Here is a 26,115-nt window from a genome sequence, read left to right as displayed (position 1 = left end):
AGGCAAAAGGAAGGGTGCAGGCACTGCCGCTGAGAGGAGATCGAGAGACAGGGGGTGCACTTGACAACCAGCATGCAGAGATGGTAAGAAGTTTCCAGCAGCCTTTCGTTTTCATTCTAGCCTTTACTTTGGTTTAATTTGATTAATAAATTGTGCAGTAACACAAGCAGCCCTGCTCGCTGTCCGGTGTGTTTCAGCCTTCAAATAAACAAGCAGCCGGGCAAGGAGGCACAGGAGGAGGGTTAATAAATAAATAAGTGAGCCCTGTACTGCGTGGATTGAGGGGGAAAAATATTACTTCAGAGGCTGTGCTAAACTTTGAGTTTGGGGGGGTTGAAATGGGATGGCCACATGCCTTTTACTGCCTCCTCCCCTCCATTAAAGATGAGGGGCTAGTGTAAAAAAACGTGTGTGCATATGGAGGGAGGGAGAGTGAAGGTGGACTGGGGCTGAATCGGACGTACGGTGGTCTGATCTTTTTTTGGACACCACCTTGTGCTCGGAAATGAGCAAGGTTTGCACACAATGTAAAGGTAAACCTTTGAGAGCGGGAGAAGGAGCCGTGTGTTTGCGTGTGAAGCAGCGCCTGAGGCAGGGAGGCAGAAGTGTAAATCCACCTTCCCTCCGTAACTCTTCTTTTTGTTGTGCATGTGCTTACAGTTTGCACCTCTCCAGTCAGTGACTGTTCGCAGAACTTGCGGAGTTATGCTGATGCCCTAACTGTAAGAGGGAGGAGGGGGACGCAAAAAAAAAACCCCGAACCCAACAAAACCCACCAACTTTAAGCAAGTTCTTGCTGCTTGTTTCATGTGTTGTGGAAATGCACATCTCCTTTACAGCAGGGCTTGGGCATTCACGACCTTTCAATTTAAACATTAAAAATCGAAATGACTGAGGACCTCGTTTGACTGAAGTCCCTTTGTCTGGGTTGTGGTGTAAGGATAGGTTAAACAGCTGCAAAGAACAAGCACGTTTAGAGCCATGACTAAACATGCATAATGATAACTGTTCTTATTGACAAGGGGACTGACCTCCGTTGGTGATGAACAGTGTGATCAGCCCATACTCAATGAAGTAGTATATTCTCAATTGCTGTTAGACTCCCACCTTGCTTTCAGTCAGCTTTTGTCACCGCAGCCCAGGGATGTTACATATCTGCCTTGTGCACCTTCAGCATACATATGGCAATGCACAAGCGCGTGTGTATTTATGTATACACATATATGTGTGCCTGTATACATGTATGTATATATAGACAGCAGTCAAACTATAGATACAGTATAAGTCTGTGCGAATGAAGAGAGAGCTTGAGATGGAGGGTTTGTGTTTTTCTCTTCTCTCCCTAATATGACATGTCTTGTTTCAGTGATCAAAGCCACAATGGGAGTGTAGGAGATGCAACTGTCAAATGTAGGCAACAATAAAAAAAAAAAATTAAAAAAAGGAGGGGAAAAAAGCAGCATGTGCCCAGGACTGTGGTTACAGTAACACTGACAGAAATTAAAGTGGTTTTGAAAGCAGCATGCGATTTATGATGGTTCCCATTTACCCTAGAGTCAAGCTGTTGTAAAATTGATGCACAAAAGACATCATGTAATAATCCGGTGTACCCAGGATTAAAGTGGCAACGAGTGTCTTTTTGTGTGTGCGTTTGGCCGACAGTTAAAATGGTTTGAAGCTATTTTTAAGTAAGAAATCAAAGCAGGATATTACATATTTCTTGTCTTAACCTGTATGTTAGCCGTGCATAGCAGTTGCTGAAATATTTTTTAGGGGAAGCAGGCTTTTATTTCTCATTATCTTCCATTTCCCTTCTGCATGATAACCCACCTCCTTATACACATTTTAAAACGGGATAGTTTTTTGTCATAGTTTCAGAGTACAAATGTTCACAGTTTAATTACTGAGTTCATTTCAGACAGTAATATTTAATAAGCCTGATCAGCGGATCTGCACAAGAATACCAGGTTCCTCTAAAAGTATGTGGAACTTTCTCTGCCCTTAAAAATTGCAGGAATTTTTAATCTGAAATTTAATGGAGCATATGAGCTGTCTGATACACTGTAGTTTCATTTTAAGCTGTCCAGTATTAATGAACCATCTAGCTCTATGTATGTTCTGTTTTAAATCCTAAAGCACATGAATTTTAAAATTTACTCACTAAATATTTCAAGTGATCCATTTTTACCTGATCCAGACACAGGAAAATCTAAATGTAAATTACAAACTAATTTATTATAACCAAATTTTGAAACTCCTTTTCAGACTAGGGCTTGTGAAAGCATTCCTTAACCACACATCTTACATACATAACAGAAAACCCCTGCCTCGGTAACATTACTTCATAAAAATAGAGCACTGTGACATTTTAGGAGAAAAAAAACTGAGCAGATATATGTCTTTAGTCACATTGCATTTTTATTTTCGAGGTAGCTGTGAAAGACGGGTATTTGATTACATTAAGTAAAGGAACAGACAAAAGCAGAGATGACTATTGCTATATTAAAATGTAAGTGTTACAGTTTGAATTTTCTAGTGAGTTTTTGAGTTCAGTGCTTTACATAACATTTTGTCCTAATCTTGCTTGCTGTCAGAGATGTTTCATGGTTGTGCAATTGCTGCAGTCAAGAATGCCAATTTGCATTCCAGGAGTGTCATTTGATTACTTTTATCTGCACAGCTCGAAGACCAGCCCAGACCTCTCATTTCATCTTGCCATGTCACGAGTCAGTGCTGTGTCGTCTTTTCAAAAATCTGCCTGATTTAGACAAGAAAGAAAAGTACTTTCATGTTGCAGCCGCAGTCCCCTGCTAACTTGTCAGCAGCAGGATATGATTCACTTGGGCCCAGAAGAATGGTACAGAGACGAGGGTTAGGCGGTTCAATAAGCCCATGGACAGGTAGTGTATGACGTCCCAAGAGAGCTTAAGTTAATGAAGAACAGGTCTGCTTAGTTCTTCACACTCTGACCTGGTGCTGTCCCCACAGTTTTCTCATTTGATCTTTCCCAGCAAATTGATCTTTTCTAGTACTTTTTTGCCTTCCAAGTTAGTCCTTGTGGGACTGAAATTAGCAGAGCAACTTAAGTTGGATAATACAGCTGTTCAGAAAAGAAGAAATTGGACACTAGCTCATAAAGGGGGGAGGGGAAAGTAAGCTGTCCTTTCTGTTGTTATTCAGGTTTTGGATTTGGGTTTTTTTTGTTGGATTTTTTTTTTTTTTAGTTTTATTTTAGAAAACTTCACAATAGGTGTATTACTTTGCAAGTTTGCTTTCTTTCTTATTTATAGTCTATGGATGGTCCATTGCACACTGCATTAAATGTGTATCGTTTAAATAAAACAAACATGCTAGCAGCATAGACTACAGGTTTGCTTTGGAATTTGTCAGTTGAACTTACTCGTTAGAAATGATTTGCTAGTCTGTAATGAGGCTTTTACAGTTATCGTAAGACATTTTAAATATCAATTGCACATGCCAACTGCATTATTTATAGCCTGCTAAATAACTCTAATTCCATAGTATCCAATACTGAAATGCAGTGGAGATTAAACAATAAAAGCCATTACAAATGGTATGTGTAAATATTATGGTAGGTGAAAATATAGTCAGCAAATTACCACTGGTATTACTGGTTTTCTGGAAAACCAGTGTATACAAACAAGTTGGTTTTGAACTTAGACATTGTACTTAAAATCTATGTTCCAAAATGGGGCTATGGTGTTATCTATCATTCTCTTTTTCATTTTTTTTCACTTCGTAATTGGGAAGTGGAAGGAGGTGTGTTTGTGTGTGTGTGTATGTGTATGTGTGTACTTCAATACATGCATAGCTAGGTTGTCAAACAACGTAAAGATTTCAAACTAGAATTTGGTGAATAAAGTGTACATTGGAAATGATGACAAGGGTCTGCAGTATGCCCCACAGTAATAATCAGTATTTAACTTTCTGTATTTCATAGCATATGTTCTCACATATTATTCCAAGTCATAGAATTGAAAACACTGGTGAATAAAAATGAGAATGTAAGGGAAATACTGCTCTCACTCTCTCTCAGTATTGGTTTTGAAAATGGGAAGGAACTGTGAAGGATCATTGGTCAGTTAAGCTCCTTTGCAGAGCTAGAGGGAGCTTCATGATTTTACTAGATACCCTATAGGTAAGAAAAAAGGGGGAAATATTCTGGTTAGGCAAGGGCTGATTACTAACTTTTTCAGAGCCAGATACCTAGAATTTAGGCTTTGAGGTGACTTTATTCTGTGTTACGTATACATGTATGTCACTGGGATTTGCTGTTGACTACCAATCTTACCAATTTCAAGCAAACCAGAAATTACCAACAGCAAAGTAATTACATTAAAACAAGTCCATGTAAAAAATATTCAATTTTATACAAAACCAAAATGTATTTTTCCCCCTTAAAGATGGGGCTTTCTGGCAGGGCCCCTTTTCCTTTTGCACATTGGATACTGTCACCAAAATTTGAAGTCTCTTCTTCACTGAATAAAGAGAAACCTGGCTTTCAGTCCACACGTTTGCATAGGGCTTTTGATTTAATGATTTAATTTGATTTAATGTCTACTGTTACTATGTGTTAGGAAAAAAATGTGCATGTCTAGAGATACAGAAAGTCCCCTATAAAATACAAAACAAGTAGAGTATATCTGTCAATTTGGAAATGTGTATCACTTCCTAATCTAGCCAGGAATTTGTACTTAATTTAGAGGAATAGCATTTAACTTGGCTTAATAAAAAGCATCTGTTTAAAACTTGCATTCTGTATCAGTTTCAACCAACCTAAATTTTGAGATATTTGTTCTAAAAATGCATTGATCATAATTGCTGCTTAATAGTTATATGGCAGCTTTTACAAGCATTACTTTGGACAAACTTACTTACCTTTTAAGTAAATGATATAATCCAGTGAGATAAACTACCAGATTTGTCTCCTTTATCTCTTGCACAGTAGCTCTCATTATGTGCTGTGCTAGTAAAAGCTTTTATTTGTTGATTATTAGAATCTTAGTACACTCAGGAGTTCTGCTGTAATTTAATGTGGTTCTTCAAAAAGAACCTCTCAGTTTAAAATGTTTCTGTAGTGCTGTCCCTGCATGGTATAAAGATGTGTATTTTACAGTCTACATGTGCAAATACTTCTTTCTTATTCCAGGAAAATCAAGGGTTTTGAGAAAAAAAAAAAATCTAATCAGCACCTGTTTCAGTACTCTTGAAATACTTCATGTAAAAAAACCCCAAACAAATTCAGATAACAATGAGATTTGTTTCTGACTTTCTACTTTAGAAAGTTGCTTCTGATTCTTTTTTTTTTCTCTTGGAGTTAAAACATTCTACTAGATACCTGAATCAGATTTCTCTAGAAGATTATAAAAATCAAGAGAAGTTTCAAAAATATGTTGGGCATTGTAATTTATTTTTTAATTATGAAAAACACCATGCCCACAGTGCTGATTTGTAAATCACAAGCCAAAAGAAATCAAAATGCCATCAGCTAACCACTAAAAAGTTTTTAAGTCACCATGGTCTGGTGCACTGTCTGGAAGTTTGGCTGTGTTTTTGCAGCATATTACAATTGGTTATGCCTGCAGTTCTGCTGCGTATAAAACTTAGGAATCTAGGCCTGTTAGAATTCTTCAGCTACAGGGAAAGTTTTAGGCAGTATGTAAAGCATATTATGAACTGTTATCAGCTGTTAAATGAAGCTAAGTGTATGTACAACACCCGTCATGCTGTCAGCTGGAATCACAACGGAATTGTGTTGCAACTTTATCATATTTGTCAGATATGTATTACTTTGAAACTTGTGATTTGTGCTTTTAGTCAATGCTTTTTTAATGTTGAGTACAAAGATGTAACAGCAAACAAAAAACATTTTTCCCTTTTTGTGACCTGACATTTGCCAAAGTGCCCCATGCTGAAATTTCTTTTGAGTATCTTTTTTTCTTCCAAAGCCAGACATGTACCCAGACACAAAAGCCTCTGTGTATAGCAAGCTGTTTTAAATATTGTGACTCGACGATGTGCTGTCCTTTCTCTGCTTGAGCCAAGGATCTCTGCTCAGTGTCTGTGGATTACCAAGTCCCTTCTTTATTGTACCTCTTGTCAGCTATTCCTATTCATTTAACCTTTCATTAGTGTCTGTGCAGCTTCACTGTCTGGAAAGGCAAGGAAAAACCTAAAGGCCTACTGTCACAGTTATTAGATTTCTCGGTTACATCCCAGCAACCATAAAGGAGTAAGAGTCAACACTATTGTCATGCATGCTGCTATCCTGGGGTGCGACTCTTCTGTGCATGTCAAGGACATGTGCCACATGTTGATAATGCATCCCAGGGATAAATGCACGACATGGGGGATAAACCAAGGCTGGCACTAATGAGCTTTGTAGGAGTTATTGCAAAGACAAACAGTTGTGAAGGAATTTTGCTTAAAACGCCGAAGAGATGGACTTGCATTAAGTGTTGCCAAGGCTTGCTTGTGAGGTACTTGTCAATCATGTCAGTTGCCTTTAAGTGCATTTGCAAGGGAAAAAATGTTTTATGTGACCAAGAAATGCTTCCTTTTCCGTTTTTAATCTACCAGGATAAAGTGTATTTGAAATAGTCCTCAATAATACACTTTATGATTATTTTTTTCTATTTGCTTTGTTATGGATCAAACCCTGCAAATCTTCCAAATTAATTCAAAGAAATTCTGCAAATATGGATTACTACGTATTTTTAAATATTCCTGTTAGCAGAGCTTTAAGTTCAACTCTTGATGTTGTAAAATCATTGGCACAGAATTGTCCGAGGTATGAATTTGACTGAGGATATCTAGGTGCATCTAAAATCAGTTTATTCTACATTTGCCATCCAAAGAGCTAAACTTACCTAGTTACACCACCACTTCCTCAGCCTGCTGAGACACATCTTCCATTTAGTCCAGTGCAACAGTCCCATGCTTTTTGGGTCTGAAGTTTCCTCGCACCCATCTTACCTACCCTGTTAACCAAATGCAACTGAACTTTGAGCTCTCAGCTTTTACAATAGTAAAAAAATCCATGCTCATTCCTCACTTCTCAATAGCTGACTTCTAAGAATGCATTTTAATAATGTTTCTATCAGTAGTACTGTAACAATGTAATACATAACTTCATATGACTTTAATAAAGATATTTTTGTCAAAATTAGACCTATAGATTCATAGGTAAATTATAATTGAACAACTCTCCTTAGTTCTGTGTAAAGTATAAGAATCTAATGTTGGTCCTATACCTAGCAAGATTGAAAGTGGGAGTAAAGCTGCTGGAGTCAGTGGAGTTAAAGCTGTGTGAAACTCCCAAAATCTAGTTAACTCCTTTGCACTTTCCATTTGGCACATCCAGAGGATTTTAAAGATGATAAATCTAGTGGGCTACAGGAAAATTCTTATAACTTCCTTGTTTTGGATCAACTGTTTAGATCAGCATCTTAAAAAAGTGCCAGTGGTCATTAATAGGAATTCTGAGCTTTTTTAGTTTCTCTTTACACTTCTGATATGAGAGAACTCAAGCATGACTTCACTTTTTGGTTTAGTTCATTGAACCCAAAGTGACCAGCAGTAGGAACAGAGAAAATTGCATTTGAGAGAAAATGTAGACAAAATAATATTTTTATTTTTCTGGTTAAAACACTGGAAACATTTGTAACACTTAGACTGGATTCCACTTCTCTCAAATTAAAAGAGAAGCCATTGCATTTTCTGATTTGAATTAGACAAATATTTAAATGGAACAAAATCTTCAGACATGAGCTGGAACAAATGTAGTAGTGCCTACTTAGTTTAAAACATCCTTTCATTACCAGACTGATATTAGCTTTGATGAATCTAAAACTTACTACATGGTTTCCAAATCAAAGATGAAAGGGCCAGTTAGGAATCAAATAAATTTTCCTGTTGAAATGTAGCATTTGACATTTAGAAAGATGTGCTCAGCATGATGAACTACTTCTTTTTACTGCAACTAGCCTGGTGATTTTTGCAATAAAACTACTTTGAAATTGAATTGAAGTATAATAAATTTAAGGTAAATTAATTTGGAAAGCCTGATTAGTGCCATTTTTAAACTAAGGGAAGTATTTCCCTGAAAGTGCTTCCCCCCCCCCCCCCCATTGTTAATACATGCCAATTTATGCCAATTTTCATTACTAAGTAATTTTGCAGTTGTTTCCATAGCCTCTTACTAATCTAACTCCATTGGCTTTTTTGTGGCAGTGTGCTGGTTTTATTCAAGAAAGGTTTTGTTATTAGCCTCACTGTGAAGTACCTGTATGTTCCTAGAACTACTCAAACAGGCATACACCCCATCTGTATGTTTGAACAGTTACTATTAAGTGCATTAATTTATAGTCTACAGTACAGTTAGGCAGTGCTTTTTTAACTGATCCAATGCCAATAATAAGTTTCTGAAAGCCTACTGATAATACTTAACCTTCCAGAATGAGATTCTGCACAGAATCCTAGAGAGCATTGTGGCAAATGTTTTGCTGTTCTGCTTAAGATGCTAAGAATCAGCAAAATTTAGCAAGTATTAGTTATGTAACAGTGAAAACATACTTCTCTGCAAGGCCTCACCAGACCGTATTTCAGTTGGCAGCTGTATTTTGAGTTGGCTTTTGAAGATACCTTGTTTCTGATGTCCCAGACAAGACGCTTGATCAAAATGAATGGCACTACAAGCCAGCTGGCTAAGTGATTGTATCAGCAATGTGAAGAGGCTGAAGAAATTATGTTCTTCAGCCCACAAACTGGCATTAAGATTTTCTCCACGCTTTGTTGCAAATATTAAAAAGCAATGTGTGAAATTGCGTATGTTAAGTAACTAATGTCTTCCAATAGAATTTAAGCTGATACAATTCACATGTGTAAAACAGCAAGAAAGCTAAGTAGGAATAGAAAGCAATAGCAATAGCAGAGAAGTGATGTGCGATTTAAAGGTTTGTACCCCTTTACTTAAACTGCTGCTGCTTTAAGTTTTGCCTTCAGAACGTAGGCAACCTTCTCTTGTTTCCTTTTACCCACATGTAACATGCACATCAGTGGTGAATCTCATTTATCAGCTGGTATATTTAAATGATTTGGGGTATCATATGGTTATTCCATAAGAAAGACGTTCTTCAGTTGCTGAGTGGACACTCAGAGAAGTTGCAGGTACGCGTCCCTTTTGTTACTTTTTCTAATGCTGTTGGCACTGTTTGGGAAGCAGTGATGCAAGTGAGAAACTTGGTTCTTCATGAGTTGGCTTGGGGACTAGAAAGAGGCAAGAAGCTCTTCACTATCTCCTGCTAATTAATAGCTTTCATGAATACTCTAGTAGTAGTCTTTAGATTAAAGATAAGAGGTAAAAGTGTCTGCGATGCTGGTGAAAGCAGGGAAGGAGGTGGGTGAGGCTAATAGTATTATTATTGAAAGAGTTTCAACAGTCTTCTATCTCTAGTCACCATAGAAGCTGGGCAACAGGCTTGCCTCTTCTCTACTCTGCACACCTTTCTTGTCTGTCCTGTAACTTGTATGTGGAATTTCATAGCCCTTATTAAATGGTTCACAGGTGTGGGTACTGTGGTGGGATGAGTTTCACATAATGTATGAGTTCTATATAGCATTGGGAAGCCAATGGGCTGTATGGTGGATTTGTGAACATATTAGATAAATGTGTGAAACATACAGGCAGTTACTGTCTTCCCACTGACAAACACTGAGGGTCGAAAAAAAATCACTTTTCTCATACAGTTGTTGCCAGACCCATGAAGAATCTAATCACAGTAGACTGAACAGATGCAAGAGAGAAACCCACTGAGTGGTGAAGTCAAGACAACTGCTCTTGTCCTCACCTTCATGGATTTAAGCCTCAAAGATGTGACATGATACAACTATTCACCTTCAGACTTAAGTTTTAAACCTAATTGGTTTTCAGGATTGTTTCTGCTCTTGTGGTGATAAGCTTATAGCAAAGCAGCACAAATTTAGCCCTGGAACAAGCAAAATATGCACGTTCTGTTTGTTTTATATATTGCAAGAATGATTTTAATTTAATGTGCTTTTAAAAAAATGTATCAGTGGCATGTATGGAAAGATGAACTACAGATGTAGTGGAAGGAAAAAAACCTTCAAAAAGTTCTACTGCAGCTTTCCTCTGTGTGTGTGTGTGTGTGTGTGTGTGTGTATAGCGAGAATATATTCTGGTATACATATACACAATACGTGTGTCTTTAGAAATGTATTACTATACGTAAATAATATGCACGTACATACAAGCATACACAATGCAAACATATTAAATACACAAACATATATAATTACATTTTAAAATAATTACATACATTTTTGTTTTCTGGAAGGCTTTTGGGGCAGTTCTGGTTCATGAGTAAAAATAAGACCTAGATCAATCCTAAAAGGTGTCTGTGAAAATTAGTGCAGTACTAGAAGGGAAAGCAAATATTGTATCTTTAGTCTTAGGAGAATATTTTAGGACATACTTGTTTCTGTTTGGAGTTTTGTATTTCTTATTTTATAATCATTGTTCTTCAGCTCTCAGATCTGTTCTGTATATTATAAAGCCTCTTTCTCAACATTCTCATACAATCCACTGTGCTTCCTTTGAGAAATATATTAAGTTATCTTATTCTGTGATTCAAATATGTTCCCATAAGCATTACTTAAACCAAAGCCAGTATTGTGAACCTGTGTCTTATAAATATATTACAGTAATGATAATGAGACCTGCTAAAAACCAAGCAAGCCTCTGACATCTCTCTAATTCTGGGAACTAAACATGACCATGCCAGCCTGCTCTTGTGGATGTTTTCCCTGGTAAAGCAGTGTAGGATTGGATTTGAAGAAGAAATCTTGCGTTTCTATCCTAACTTAGGGATCTCCTCTCCTTTAAGAAGCCTGGTGACTTCCATTTATGATGACAATATTGGACGAAAGGTGCATTCTCATACATCACTGTTGTGGTTTAATCTGGCGGGCAGCTAAAACAACCACACAGCCATGTGGGAGAGGAGAGAGAATTGGAAAGAAAAAGGTAAAAATCATGGGTTCAAATAAAGACAGTTTAATAGAAGAGAAAATTACAGGAAAATAGATGATAATAATAACAATATTAATAATGATGATAATTATGATAATATATGAGTGATGCATGGGACAACTGCTCACCTTCTGGAACCAATGCTCATCTAGTTTCTGAGATGCATGACCTCCTGGTCAACTCACCGTAGTTATATACTGAGCATGATGTCATATGGTATGGAATATCCCTTTGGCCAGTTTGGGTCACCTATCCTGGCTGTGTCTCCTCCCAGCTTCTTGGGCACCCACAACCTTCCCACTGGCAGGGCAGTGTGAGAAGCTGAAAAGTCCTTGACTGTTTGGCAACAACTAAAATTATCAGTGTGTTATTCTCGTCCTAAATGCAAAGCACAGCACTACACCAGCTACTAGGAAAAACATTAACTCTATCCCGACTGAAACCAGGACAGTTATACAGTAAGAATGACCAAAAGTGGTCTGGCATTTCATTGACTTGCAAAAGACCTTCAATCCAGTTATCTTGGGTTCTATTGCTATTGTAACGTACATTGACTTATATTTTTATGATGTTATCATGGGAATGTTTTAACACTTTGCAGGCTTAGTTGTGATAAAGAAAGTTTCTCTGTGTTTTTTTGTGGAAAAGATTCAGAATTGTGAACATTTTAGGAACCTGCTGTTCCTAGTATGACAGTCTTGGGAAAATACCTGTTCATGGCTGAGGCTACTCATAAATTAATGGGAAATACCAGGTGTTGGCAAAATGTGGTGTGATGATGGGGAAAAGTATAGAAAAAGTTCATAAATTACATAAAGGTTAATGTAAGCCAAGTTGAAATCAAGTAATGTTGCTTAACAGATAACTTATTTTACTGTTACTCAAGTTAGATTACTTAGCAGTTCAGGATGGAGTGAACAAATTTAATTTGCCGTTTATGTAGAATAAGCTAATGGAGCAAATCCTCTCTCATCAAAGAAGTCAGTACTAGATCTCATACTGACTTAAAAAAATTGATGACTTTTTAAGTTCCTGATTCTTACGAGCATACCCACCAAAGACTGTTTCTGCAAGGTAATGTTTAATAGGAGTTTACAACTTGTCAACTAATTTGCACTGCCCTGATAATACATAGTTTGCTTCACTTTCATTTTTGGCAAAGCTACATGACATGCACTGCAAGCTAATTGATACACTGTGACTTTGCATCCTGATCTCTGATGGCTACTTCTTTGTGCAGTTGTTTCCTAACAGTCCATGGGTGTTTTGGTGTTGGCTTTCATGAGTTTAATGTCAAGTTGTAATTACTAGAGCTGGAAAATAGTAGTTAATAGTATTAACACTCTGCTGTGAAGGGATTATGGGAATGTGAATCATGGTATATAATCAAGAAGGGTTTTAGGTGTTTTATGCTAAAGACAGCTATTCTGTGAATGGTATTTGAGTCATGATGATAGTTATCCAAAACCTCATAGAACTGATTTGGAAAAGGAGTCCTGTCATCCTTCTAGAGTAGCATTTGTAAGAATTAAAAGAGGGAGGGAAATTTTTCATTGTAAGTGTTCCAGAGTTAAAAAAATAACCCACAACTGAATAAATATCAGTAAGTGTGTACTCTGTGTATCATCTGTAGCATGTAGTCATATGTTCATTCTTTCCTCTTGCTGTGTTCCTCAGCTGAACTAGGGCTGGATGTGGCCTACGTGGCTACTATGCAGGTTGTCAAGCAGACTGTTTCTGGGGTGATGGTAGAAGAAAACTTGAATGGTTTAATCGTGTCATGTTAGCTCCATTACCACAGGTGTAATCAACGAACGCTTAACTCTTCGAGCTTAAAAGAGAATAAGCATCTGGTGCTGTGTATTCTTCAGGGGAAGCCCTGTTTTTGAAAAATTTATTTCTTCCCTCATACAAATATAGTGTGTGACATCACAGGCACACTCTTTCCAAGTATTCAGTGAGAGCCATGTTTTCTGTTAAGTATCTGAAGAAGGAAAAAGAGTTACTGTAGGGTTTTGTCTAGATGGGACATGGTATATGCTGACAGAAGAAATACTTCTGCCAACAGTGCTACATCATCTCTCTAAGTATCATTAGCTAAGTTGATGGAGTTCGCATTACTTTACTCATTTTGGAAAGGCAGTGTATATTTTTCTATTTGATTCTAAGAGTGTGAAATTAAAGAAGTTACGCTGCTAACTTTTATATTGTAAGCACCGAAATTGAAGTGTCTGTTTTGTTTGTGTATTAAGAATTTGTAAGCTGTTTTCTAAACACTTCAAAACCCTAAAAAAATACTACTGTGTCTTACGCAAATATTAGCTTCATGAATTTCAGCCTGGAAAAGCTTATTATTTAACTTAGAGTGTACTTTCCAAGACAGCTGCCCCACAAATTTATGTACTCAGATTTTCATTTACAGCAACAGGTTCCATGTTTCCTGTTACAGAAAACTGTCATCATGGGACTTCTTGTTGAATAGATGACATTAGAAGTACTGCTTTATGGGAAGATGTCAGAGCAAGAAGACCCTTTCAAACATCTGAGAAAGGTTATTTAAACTAGTTGAAGTCTAATTCTTTCTGTAGAATGAATCAAGACATCCATAAGGTTAATCCTATGGGCATTCCCATTATATCTCACTCAGTGTCTTGTTGGTTTCTTAAATGAAAATGTTTAGAAACTAGATACTGAGCTGCTTTGAGTTCACTTACTCTGAATTTAGTCCTGAAGGCCCTTCCAGGGGCTATTGGTTGAAGGCATGTTGATGATATGCCTTCAACACTAATGTTCTTTTTTTTCTAATGCCAAGATAAGTACTACTTGTATAATCCTTGCCTAATTTATTTTAGAATTGATAGAATTCAGTGTTTCATCCCAGATTTAAGATCCCATGCCCAGAGTCATTAAAGAAATCTTCTTTGATTTATATAAATGTTTTGTCATAATGCAGTCTTTAGGGAAGAATTACACCCTTTCACTGAAAGAAAAGAAACCATTCAAAGGATTGAGGGTTTTTTTTCTTAATTTGTAATATAGCCCATTTCGGTGCTGCAGGGCAATATTTTTTTCTCCCCAGCTTATGAAGGGTGTTTCAGTTGAATATGCTCATACCTTTAAAAATCATTTGGTGTGAGAACTTTTTAAGTTAGAGGGTGGGTTTTTTTTTTCCCCTATAATACAGTATACCCTGCCTTTGAGCTTTCAATTTAAGTCTTCTGTCATATACTGCCAAAAAGTTTGTTCAGAGCTCTGTCTGTGTTGAAACATGTATGCCTGTCCCAGTGTCATAACTAATTATATACCTTGTATGCTTACTTCTAGTAATTGGAAAGTAGACCTACCGCAGGATAAGTTTTAGTATTAGATTGTATCTTGGGGACATGTTACAGAAATCAAGTTTCCACCAAGCAGCAACTTGAATTTGTAAACAGATATTACTATTTTAAGTGCATCATCTCATGATTGTTTCTCGACATCTGTGTGTGTTTGTTTTAAAGTTGGGGAGAGGGTATTTCTGCATTGTACCTCTGCATGCATAGTAATTATAACCTACTTCTCTTCAACCACAGTATTCTGAAGTGTCTGTTGTCTCCACTTGAAATGAAGGCCTCTTCTTGCCATACTGTCTTCCTGTGAATTTTGTTTGGTAGTTCAAAACTTCCTAAAAATGTGTCTCTGCATAGTGCCTGGCTAAGTTCTGCTTGGCTGCAATGCTGTTTTCGGTTCCTTGCTTTAACGAAAAAAAACCTCCAACAGCAAAAAAAAAAAAAAAAACCAACCCAAAAACAAAACCAAAAAACCCAATAAAACCTCAACAAAAAAGAAAAAAAAGGAGAGAGAGACTGGCATTTTGATCAGGAAAAGAGCATAAAAGAGTTACAAGGAAAAGCAACACTCCCTTCATCTTTTTCTTTCCAGCATCTTTTTCTTGTGTTTTGTGAGTGTGTATATACATACACACTCGTATACCTGTGTTTGTGCATCTGTAGATTTTGCTTGGTACCTGTGGAAAAAGAGCAGGAGCCTTGTGGTTTTGTGTAAAGTTTTACTTTGCGTGCTCACAGCTAGGCTAGCAAACAATGACATATACGCACCAGCATGTATAAAATATGTGCTCCTTGTCCATGCCTGCTGAATGAACGCTTTGCCAGTCTTAAGTCTCAGAGCTTCACATCTTGTCGCAATTAAAGTCTTAGGACTGAACATTTAATGCTAACGATAGATTACGGTGTTGCCGGGATGTGTTCTGATGTTGGTCTTAGGTGAGTTAGGAGAGCACATTTTTATGGGAGCTGCATGGCTACTTCTTGTTGTGCATTAAAGACTGTTATTTTCATCAAGTTTTGTATCACTGCTTTGCCGACACAGAAATGGTAGTGCTTGGATTTCTCCTGAAGGCATATTTGGTATTTTTAGATATAATAGAAAAATAATGGATATATCTATGATAATGATGATAGTTTTATAGGGAAACATAATTTTTTCATTTGTTTGATAAGGAGATAAAGGTTTGTTTCTCATTATGTGAAACTTCAGATATTTTGTCTTTTCCAGTTAAAGGTTTCTTAGATAATTTACTGGTTATGTAAGTTTCTGTGTTATCTGGTAGTTTCTGTGTTCTGAAAGCAGCATGGTTTTGTCAAATGAGTGTTACTTTGTGGTATCTTTAAAATATATGTGTATTAAATAACTTACTTTGAAAGTCTTTGACAACAAAATATATTTTTTAAGCAGTTCCAGTGTCTTGTCAGGCAATTTTATCTTCTACTTTCCTCTCCACAGTTGGCATTTCTTAGCTGGTTCAGGGGAGGAGAAGACTGGGTCAGTCTGACCAGGGAAAGTATAATGTTATCCTACATGCCAGTGTTACATGGTTTCAGAACTGGGTTTATTTTGCTTGCTAGCAAGGATCATTGTAAGATCTTTAAGTGATTTAGTTTTCTTTTTCAAAGATATAAAAAAATCTGGTATCCAAATTTATTCAGAAAACTAAAGGATTATTTACCAATACAACCCCCCATGCTTTATATACAGATGTGTTGGGTTTGGGTTTTTTAATACTTACATTGTTTGTACTTAAGCCATTTTATTCTCCTCCTTTCTTTCCTGTTTTTACAACTCTCCACTCATGCATGGATTTGAAACACTTAACAGGAAACTAAGCCAGCTATTCCAGTGATGTGAAAATTGGAGATAGAGTTGTCTGAGAAACAAGCACATCTTATTCAGCCACTGGGGAAGAAAGGAGGCTGGGTATTTTGCTGTACCACAGTCGGGAGAATTCAACTTCTGCATATATTGTTCATTATTCTTCTCATTGATAGTTTTTGCTTTTCCCTTTGGTTGCTGTGAAGGAAGAAGATAGTTTAGACCCTATCCTTCAGTCACTTTGGATGAGACTGTTTTAGCCAGATGGGAGATTTATGGTTGTCTGTTTCTACCTAAGCTTCTGATTTTTAAGCCCATTTTTCCTCTGGATACCCTATCTCAGGCTTACAAGATCAGTAGCAGAGAGAGATCGACATTAGAGTTTTCACTTCTGGTCACAGAAATCATAGTTGTCAATGAAAACAAAACTACAAGTGGTAGGAGAGGGCTGTGGAGCTGTCATTCTGAAGAGTCGGGTTCTGCATTGGCTCCATTCGTTCTGTGTTTGAGAGGCCTGTCATGTCACAAGGCCAAATTGTAAGTACAAGCTCCAGATTTCTTAAAAGTTGATGGCCCTTGCCTGAAAACAATTCCTACATGCCCACAAAGCTGAGAGAGGTTTTCAAGTTGTGGCAATTAGTGTATATCAAGGTTTCTGTATAAAGTATTAGAATGTAAGTTAATCAGTCCAATAAAAGAAGAGAGTTAATAGCAGTATTGATAAAATAGATGTCATTTGACAATTCAGAAGCTACTGTATCAGTAACCTAATTGCTAGTTGACAGGAACATAAAATGATTAATCTATCTAAAACAAGTAGAGAATGCTGCCCGGAAGAAAAATTAGTTCTCTTCCATGTAAAAAACCACATAGCAGTAGAAGAAAGTTTGGCCTGGTGGTATTCTTTGTAGTATACAGCTGAATGTAATACCAGATTTATTTTGTCATTGTTCATGTGGTAGACCTTACCACTGTTATGCTGCTCAGATGTTTAGATTATGAATCCACAGAGTTGATAATATCCATTATTGCAATAAAAATATGCAGTTTTTCCTTCTTTTAGTAATTGTCATTTCTTCTACAGTACCTTTTCTTAGGGGAGAGTATTGTCAGGATCCTCTGTGGAAAAGAAAACTTGGTTTAATTTGCACAAATATTGCTTGGTTTTTGAGGTAAGCATGTGTAAACAATGCAGAAATGGATTCAGCTATGAGAAATGGGATTGACTTTTGAGTTGTGTCCATATTCTGTGTCTTAGTTCTGAAGTTAGGAGCTTAGAAGAACCAGAGGGGGTTTTGCAGCACTGATCTCATGATCATGGTACAAACAGAAAAATACAGACGTGTTTTACCAGTAGTTATTTAGTCTGCTGCTGGTTTCTCTCTGTCATCTGCTGTCTCAGTTTCAAGCTTCCAAACAACTTTTGATACATACACTCAAAACTTCTCCTATGTGTCAGCATCCTTTTTGAAAGTAACTTAGAGTAGTGCAGTGCTTTATGTTTTTCTCCCCTCATTGATTCAGTTTTTAAAGAAAGTTTATTATAGATTTTTGTATGTTTTATAGCACATACAAAAAAAAAAAAGGAATAAAACCTAGAAAGACCCCACTTGATGACATCTTACTTATCACTGTGTATTTACTGTGTCTAGATATTGGAGCATATAATATCTGCATCCTAATGTACATGAAAAATACTGGATAGAAAAACTGGGAAGACCTGTGTGTATGGCAGTGCTGTTGTCTTTTGCTAGTATGCAACATATTATTGAGTTATGTCTCTTGGGAAGACAGAGTGCATTTTTAAGCTCCACAAAGTTGAATGACTTTTGTTGTGCAAAAATCCCTAAAAACAAAATCCCATCAAACCAGACCCCCAGCATCTGGTTTTCATCTGCTCTGATTGTATCAAGAGGAAACAATCCCATGTAGATGAAGAGTTGTATTCACCATGAGTTAGGTCCCTAGTGTATTTGTGAGGATTGAAAGAACAACTATCCAGAACTTGGAGGAACACTTGTCTGACACAGTTACTGATTGCAATGTTTCTGGTTTTCTAGTGTCACATTTGTATATCCCTCATTTTTCAAGAGCTTTGTTGAAGCTAAAAGGATTTTTTTTTTTTCCTTACCCAGAATCATACACAGGGAGATTACGCTTTCACAAAAGAAAAGTGCTGCCTGTTATTTCATGCATATCAGTACCATCAATACTGTATCAGTAGTCTCTCAAGGGGAGAGTGTGGGTCTGAGCCTCTCCATTAATGCTTGTTCCCCTTTCCTATTCCCACAAATGCCTGCCAGACCTATGATACAGTAACAAAACTTCAGTGGTGAACAGACTCAGAAACATGATTGGTGCTGTCTGGACTGGAAAGGAAGGATTCCAGAAACATGATGGATGGTAAGATGAAGCCCTTCCCCAGTGCGAAATGAAGTCCGTGCCTAATTTGAAGATAACAAAACATCTGGTTCTGTGAGTGATCAGACTTACCCTGAAGATCTGCAGAGGACTACGATATGTCTTGTTCGTATTTAGTATTTTGGAGTGCTTGAACTCCAGCTGCGTCCCCTCTGATAAATGATGAGCTGTGAGAGAGAGATGAGCAAACTTCAGGTGCCTGTAAGCAAAAGGCAGCAGGAACAAACCAAGTTAGTGACATGGAACTTCTAATGGATTTATTTTAAATGAAAAAGTGCTTCCCTGAAGCCTTGATATTTATATCAGTGGGAAATGAACCATAGTAAATTCAACAGGTGCAGGCAGGAGCAAGTGTCTTCACTTGTTTGAGTAGAAGAATAGAGTTCAAATCAGAGTGAATTAAAAACAAAGCAGTCCAACAACTAAATAGTCCAAGAGTCCTTAATGTTGTCGGTAAATCAATGTAAAATACTGTAAAATACAGTATTGTAGGAGATTTGACGTCAGTGCATTAATCTGAATACAGATTCGTCTCCCTTTCTTCAATAGAGATTTATATCTGTGCATAGAACTTTGCCAAACCATGCCATCTTTGAGGTATCTTCTTACAAACTCCGTGTACTTCTTGTGCTTTATGATCCTCTGTTTTCAGTTCTGCCTAATCTGGACACTTTGATTTTTTCTCAGAATATGTCAGTCAATCAAATGAACATTGCTGGTTGAATTGAATCTTCTGGAAAAAGTAGGGTTTCTAGCACACAGGTTTCTAAGATATGATACAATGACTTCATTGTGAGAATGCAGACTTTTACGAGCTACAAGGCCGTGGTTTCTCCACATGAAAATGTTTTCATCACCAAATGGAGTCTTAGTTAGGAGCATTTGCACTCTCTTGAGCCCCTCTGCATGCTCAAGTACTTCTTCGGAGCTCTTAAATAAAATAGGCAGTTTATTTGAAGCATGATTTCTCTTACTCCACTGTCCTAAGCTTTGAATCAATCAGTCTTTATGATTGTTTTGAATAGTAAAGGTATGCATGCCGAAACTTGACAGAGGAAAAATAAATATTGTCTGCAGAATATTTGTACAGAGCAACCAAAATTCTTCCCAGAATTCCATATGTTATCTGAAAACTCCCATGCCAGATTGGATGGGGCTTTAGGCAACCTGATCTAGAGCAGGGTCTTTCTGTCCATGGCAGGGGGTTTGAACTAGATGATCTTTGATGTCCCTTCTAACCCAAAGCATTCGATGATTCTGTGATTCTTGAGGTTGCTAAAACTTGCTCAAGTTTTACACGTAGTGTCTGGGACTGGGTCTTGAAGTTACTCAGAAACATTTGTTCATATTAATTCTACATCACTAAGTGAAAGACTTCCTTTTGCTTGTTTTAGGCAGACATGATTGCCAACAATGACTGTGCTGGATATTAAGAAATGCTTAGTCAAAACAACACAACCTAGATAGATGGGTTCTGTGAATTATGTATGAAGGACTACATAGCCCAATTGCAAAGTGATGCCTCACACTTCCCCTGTTCTGCGTTCAGTCCATGAGATGATTATTACATGTGTTGATGTAATGAGTTAACAGTGGCTAAGGGCCAAACTCCCACCCAGCTGCTCCCTCTAACTCCTCTAATGCCCCCAGGCAGTGCAGGGTTGTGCAGAATGGGAGGTTTATGGTCAGCCCATAACAGCTCTTCTCTGCCACTTCTTCCTCCTGACACTTTTTCCTGATTTCAGCATGAATCCTTTCACAGGCTGCACACCTTAAGCAAAAATCTCCATATTGGGCTCTCCATGGGCCGCAGTTCATTCAAGGAAAATCTACCTGCTCTGTTGTGCGGTCCTCCACCCACTGCAGTCTGGATGTCTGTTCCAGCATGGTTCTCTCCTTGGGCTGCATGGATATTTGGTGCCTGGAGCACCTCCTCCACTTTGTTCTCCGATCATGGTGTTCACAATGCTTGTTCTTGGTCTTTTTCTTCTCCCCCTCTCTCTGTTCAGTGTGTTTTACCCTTTCTTAAATATATTTTCTCTGAGGCACCACCGCTTTGACTGAGGGGCTGAGCTGTGTCTTGCAGTGGGTCCGCTGGAGCTGGCTATGTCCAGCATAAGGCAGCCCCTGCTGTCTTCTCAAAGAGACCACCCCTGCAACCCAACCTTGCCAACACCTTGATGCCTACATCAGCACAGTTGAGTAAAACCGTATGACATTTTGCTTCAAATTAAGATTTGTTAATTTTTAACTTTTAAGATTGAGAATTTACAAACTGTTACTGTTTTGTGGTGGTGGCATGTATGATTTGTTTGGGGCTTTTTTGCTTAAATTCCGAGTCATTCCTTGGCTTACACGTTTCATAGATTGGTTGCCCACCCCGTTTAACATGGAGGGAATCTAATTTGTTCCACAGAAAAATTTTTTTTGTTCCATAACCATTTTGAGATTAAGATATGTGTGCAGACAGGCACGTATGTGACAACAAGGTTTGTGAAGGTATGGTTTGCAACAGTATGAATTCCTCACTTAGGACTTGGTTCAGTCAATCATTGGAGTAGACACTTTAAATGTAAGCTTAGTCCCAAGCATAACAATTCACTGATTGTAAGTAGCAGAACTATTTGGTGTAACTAAGAGTATTTTAACTGTTATACTGGATGTAGGTCCAAAATGAGGGAAAATTCCATGCTTAGAATCCAGTGGTCCTGATGATACAAAAAATGATGTGGTTCCTTCTTATCTTACAGAATGTAGGAGTCTGACCCATTAGTGCTGCATATCTAGGGCCTGAAGGTCTTGTTATCATGATTATAATTTAACATTAAACATAGTAGGCTAAAAAAGTCATAAGGCGGTGGGGGTTTTGTTTGTTTGGGGGTTTTTTGGTTGGTTTGGTTTTTTTTTTTATTCTTGTTAAGTTAGGTATTTTTTTTCAGACAGTCATTAACTGTTAGAAGCCTGCATTCTTTTATATTGCTTGGCTTGCTGTTTGGCAGCGTTTTGTTTTGCTGTATGTGCTTGGAAGGCAAAGAGTTTCCTATGAAAGGCGAATTTTTGGCTGTCTGCAGTCCTTTCCCAATGAGGTCCCCTAGCGTGGAAGATTATGTAGACAGATCAGCAGTGATGCAACTTTGTCTTCTTGCCATACATCTCTCCAGATGATTAGTTCTCTGGTTGACTGGGTAATACTGTTAAACTATTTGTCTAAATATGGAAAGAGGGAAACCTGCTGAAGATTTTCTAATTCACGGCTTATCAAGGCTAGTCCACAATGACTTGTATTATTGTCGACTGGTCATGTGTCTTTGTCCCAAATTTGCTGACACCTCACTCAAAAAGAAGCAATTACAAACTTTTTTTTGAACCTCTTCATGTCAGCCATCTTGGGAAGTGCCATCACGTGATCTCTCTTCAGTTAATTAAAATGTCGAGTTTAGAAGCCTGCTTTATTTTTAACCAAGCAAGTGGTGTGAATTGTTTGCAGTTAGGCCCTTTGTAAGTGCAATTATCTCTAATTAACTGAATTCTGTTTCCTATAGGCTTGTAATAAAATTTCTGGTATGTGCTTTTGGAGGAGGGGGTCGTCACTTGCTTTTCTCTTCCAAATTTAGATTGTCTGAGGGATTTGGAATCTAGATAAATGAAGCAGTAAGGGAACTAGCAACTTGCACTAACTATGTAAATTCATAATTGAGACATAAATAAAATTATTGACTTTCAATACTTAAATATTTATTTTAAAACCATTTTAGCAAACAAATAGATAAACTTTCTGTAAAGACTGAATGGATCTTTTTTATGACTGTACTTTGGAGTTCTGCTGTAAAGGTTTTAGCATAAGATTATTTTTTTTTCTTTTAGATTTTCTTTCTTGGTTTTTATTATGGAATGTATGGAGGAATTCCTATGACATGTTAAATTTCACTTGAGTTTAGCAGAAATTGGCCCCAGCTGTAAGTTTTCTTTATCCAGCCCCAGAGTGCCTGAACACAGAGTACTTCTTCCAAAGGCAGAGGTTGTGTGTGTTCCTGTCTGAAGTCTTGGGCTGAGCCAATCTTGACTGTACAGTATAAATTCAAGACAGTTTTTCTTGATATTTTGCCTATGGATTTACTCCTGCCTCTGTAAAATTATGGCAAAACACTCGCTTAGTGCTTGCTATGTTGTACTGCTCTCCTGATGCCACAGCTTCATCACACAATTTTACAGTGTATGGTATCTTCATAAATGCCCTGTACAGGTGCATGTTTCTCTTTGCAGATTTTGTCTATATGCATGACAATTAGATGATTACAGTTTTTTTTAATCGGGATCATAAAGCCCAAGAATAAAACTGCCTTTTAAATACATATTCTTAACTGTTGATCAGCTGAATGCAGTTTAAATGTTTTTTTTAATGGGTGGAGAAAGAACCCTAATCATAACCAAGATTATGTCCTTGAGTTTTCTTTTCCTTAGAAAGAGAGGTACATGCTGTTGATAGTTCTAAATTATTTGTTACTTACTAGAAGTGATGTTGGAAAAGGTAGATGAAGAGCATTCCTGTCTATGTTGGGGGGCAAGCTAAACCCGATTTTTGAAAATATAACTTATCTTCAGGCTTGCCTTTTTCAGCAACGTGATAAATGCGTTGCTTTATAGTATAGTGAAGGCGACAGGCCAAGTTATTTCTGCGCGAAGGGACTGTGAATGTAGAAGCAGAATGCTTTAAAAAAAATAAAACCATCTATTGACACACAGGCTTTAGGAAGCAAGCATCATGAAACCCCTCTTCCTCTCCCCCTCCCCCTAGAAGTTCATATTTCAGTTTGCTCCCAAAAGCTCACAAGTCTGTGCCAGACAGAAACGCACAGAGGCTGCAGCAGTCCCACAGAGACCACTCGGAGGAGGGACAGAAATGGAACAATCAAGCCCAGTCCTCGCCCCTTTCAGCCTGCCAGGCTGCACAGGTCCACAGGGTGACTCTTGCCTGGCCCTTGACTCCATTTCCCTGCCTCCTTTCCTTTCCCTTCCCTCCATCCCAACTCTCTGGAGTCAACCGTGAGGCCATCCAGTCATACGTTGTCCATCAGATGTGTTTACTTTTTCCGTGACAGCCGACACATCTGGAGCACATATTCAGGTTATTCCAGTGCCACTAGACACATTCCACAAGATCATTTCAGCGGTTGTTATGGCGATCTTCTTCCCTCCAGTGATTTTCAAGTTGCATGACAGAAATAGCTTGAGCTAACCGGGGGGACAAAAGTCAACGGGATCAGGAGGGGCTTCTTTCACAGAATGAACTAATTAGTGACCCTGCTTTCTTCACAGGGCAATGAGCATATGGTTTAATAAAGTGAGTCTGTGACACTTTTTTTTTTCTTTTTTCTTTTTTTTTTTTTTCCCCTCCTCGTCTGTAGGCAGAGCTGTCACTGGCTGAAAACTTTCCTGTTTTTACTGGTGGGACCGTAGTCTGCTGTCTTTCAACAGAGTTTACTTCACAAGTAGAAAATGTTTGCTCCTGAGAGTTTAACTTCAGAACTTTTCCTTGGCTGCAGACTGCTTAAGTGTAGCAGGTCCTCGAGCTTAAAGAGACAGCACGCATTTCGCACAGGGTCTGCCAGGGGCGGTGTGGGGTTTCATACAGGGCTAGGAATTTCCATTTTGTGCTCCGTGCCTGTCTGCAAGACTGCTTCTCAGTGTTTGCATGGCCTCGGAAACGTGTGGAAGCTTATTAGTGAAATACGGGCTCTGAGGGTTTACTTGTCAGATGCCGCTGGTGTAGTACAGGAACTCTTTAGGGCCATCCCTGTTTTTTACACCTCTTGTGTTTGTGTGAGCTGTGAGTTCTACAAAAGCTTTCTTAGAAGGTCTCCTACATTTTTATACTTGTTACGGTTTCTATTTTGTTTACATTAGCAGTTTTATCGTGGATTAAAGCAGAGCGCTGGATGCTATTTTTAAATTATATTTTGTTAACAAAAAATTCCAAGTTTACTTTGATCTCATTTTTCTGATGTGATATGAACTGCATTTTTTTATATGTATTTACAGAATATTGTTGCCATAGCTCAATTCTGTGATGATGAAATTTGTGCCAGATTTTATACTTGTTTAGTAAACCCTGTGGCACTGCAGAGAATATGTGGATTACAGTAACTATTCAGAGATTGTGACGGGAGTTATCTGTATGTACACACTGCCACAAATTTACAAAAGCAGTCCTTAAAAATATTTGGTGTTGTTAAACCTTTGTAGCAAGTAGCAATATTAACAAACATCAGTGCCCATGACCGGAGGGACATTCTTGCCATAAAGTACCACTTACCCATCATTAGCATGTTGGCAGTCCAGTCTGTGTCTAAATCTTATGTTGGTGTTGGATTAATTTATGAGTTCTGAGCGTAACTGCATGCAAAAAGCGTGTGTGCATTTATAATTGCATGCACTATGTTGAAATCCCATGGTGCTATATTCAAAGTGAAAATTAGAGAGATAAAGGTTTTTGTTTAATTATTTGGAGGCTGTCTGATTGCTTTTAAATTAGGGAAATATGACAGACAGTGACATGCAGAAGGAAATGGAAGAAAATTGAACAGAACCTTGATTATAAAGCAAATGATTTTCTGCTTTCTTCATTAGTACTGGAGGTGTTTTTTTTCCCCATCTTACACATTCCATTTGCATGGTTACTGTTGAGACTGGTCACCAAGACTGCTTGAAATACCTGCCCTCAGGAGGGCTCTAAGGGACACAGAAAGGTCACATAATTAGACCTGATTTTAATTCATAGAGACCTGTTTGTCACTGTCTCTTTATGTTTCTGCTAGTTACACGTTATTAACTGGGGTGAATTTTAGGACCTAAATTAGATACTTAAGTATGTAATATGCAGAGGCTGAACTCAAGTTAGAATGCTGAGGGTAGTTATACAATTATGTTTCCCTCACCAGATGTAACTTTGCAGTAATTAAATCTAATGAAATTTAAGTATTGTAGTCAGTGTTTTGGTAGCTATTTCCAAGTCCTATTGGTAATATCACTTAAATCATGGTAATTAATGCCAGCTTTCTGGGAAATTTAATAAACAGAAATAAGGTGCTATACTAACCCTTATTTTAAAAAAAGCTAGATCAAACAATTAGACTACCATCAAGCTCTTTCTATTTTCATTCCTGTCAGGGGTATTATGTTATAATTATGTCATCACTGGAAGTTGGGGTGGTTTTTTTTTTGTTTGCTTGGTTGTTGTTTGGTGGTTTTGGTTGGGTTTGGTTTTTTTCTTTTCCTCCAAGCAATATAATCTTTGTCTTCATATTTAGACTTAACACGTTCCCTCTACATTTCTCTGCTTTCTTTGGAGCATACTTTTAATGCTGGGTTGTTCATCTGTGGACTTCTGTGGAAACTGGTGAGAAGATGCTTATTTGGAAACAGACCTCCCTTCCCTGGGAGTATCTAGAAAAATGAGTTCCTTTGTAATTTGC

Source organism: Gallinula chloropus, assembly GCF_964237585.1.
Source record: "Gallinula chloropus genome assembly, chromosome: Z".
NCBI lineage: Eukaryota > Metazoa > Chordata > Aves > Gruiformes > Rallidae > Gallinula > Gallinula chloropus.
The sequence above is the reverse complement of the archived record's forward strand: the minus strand, read 5'-3'. Positions refer to the sequence as shown.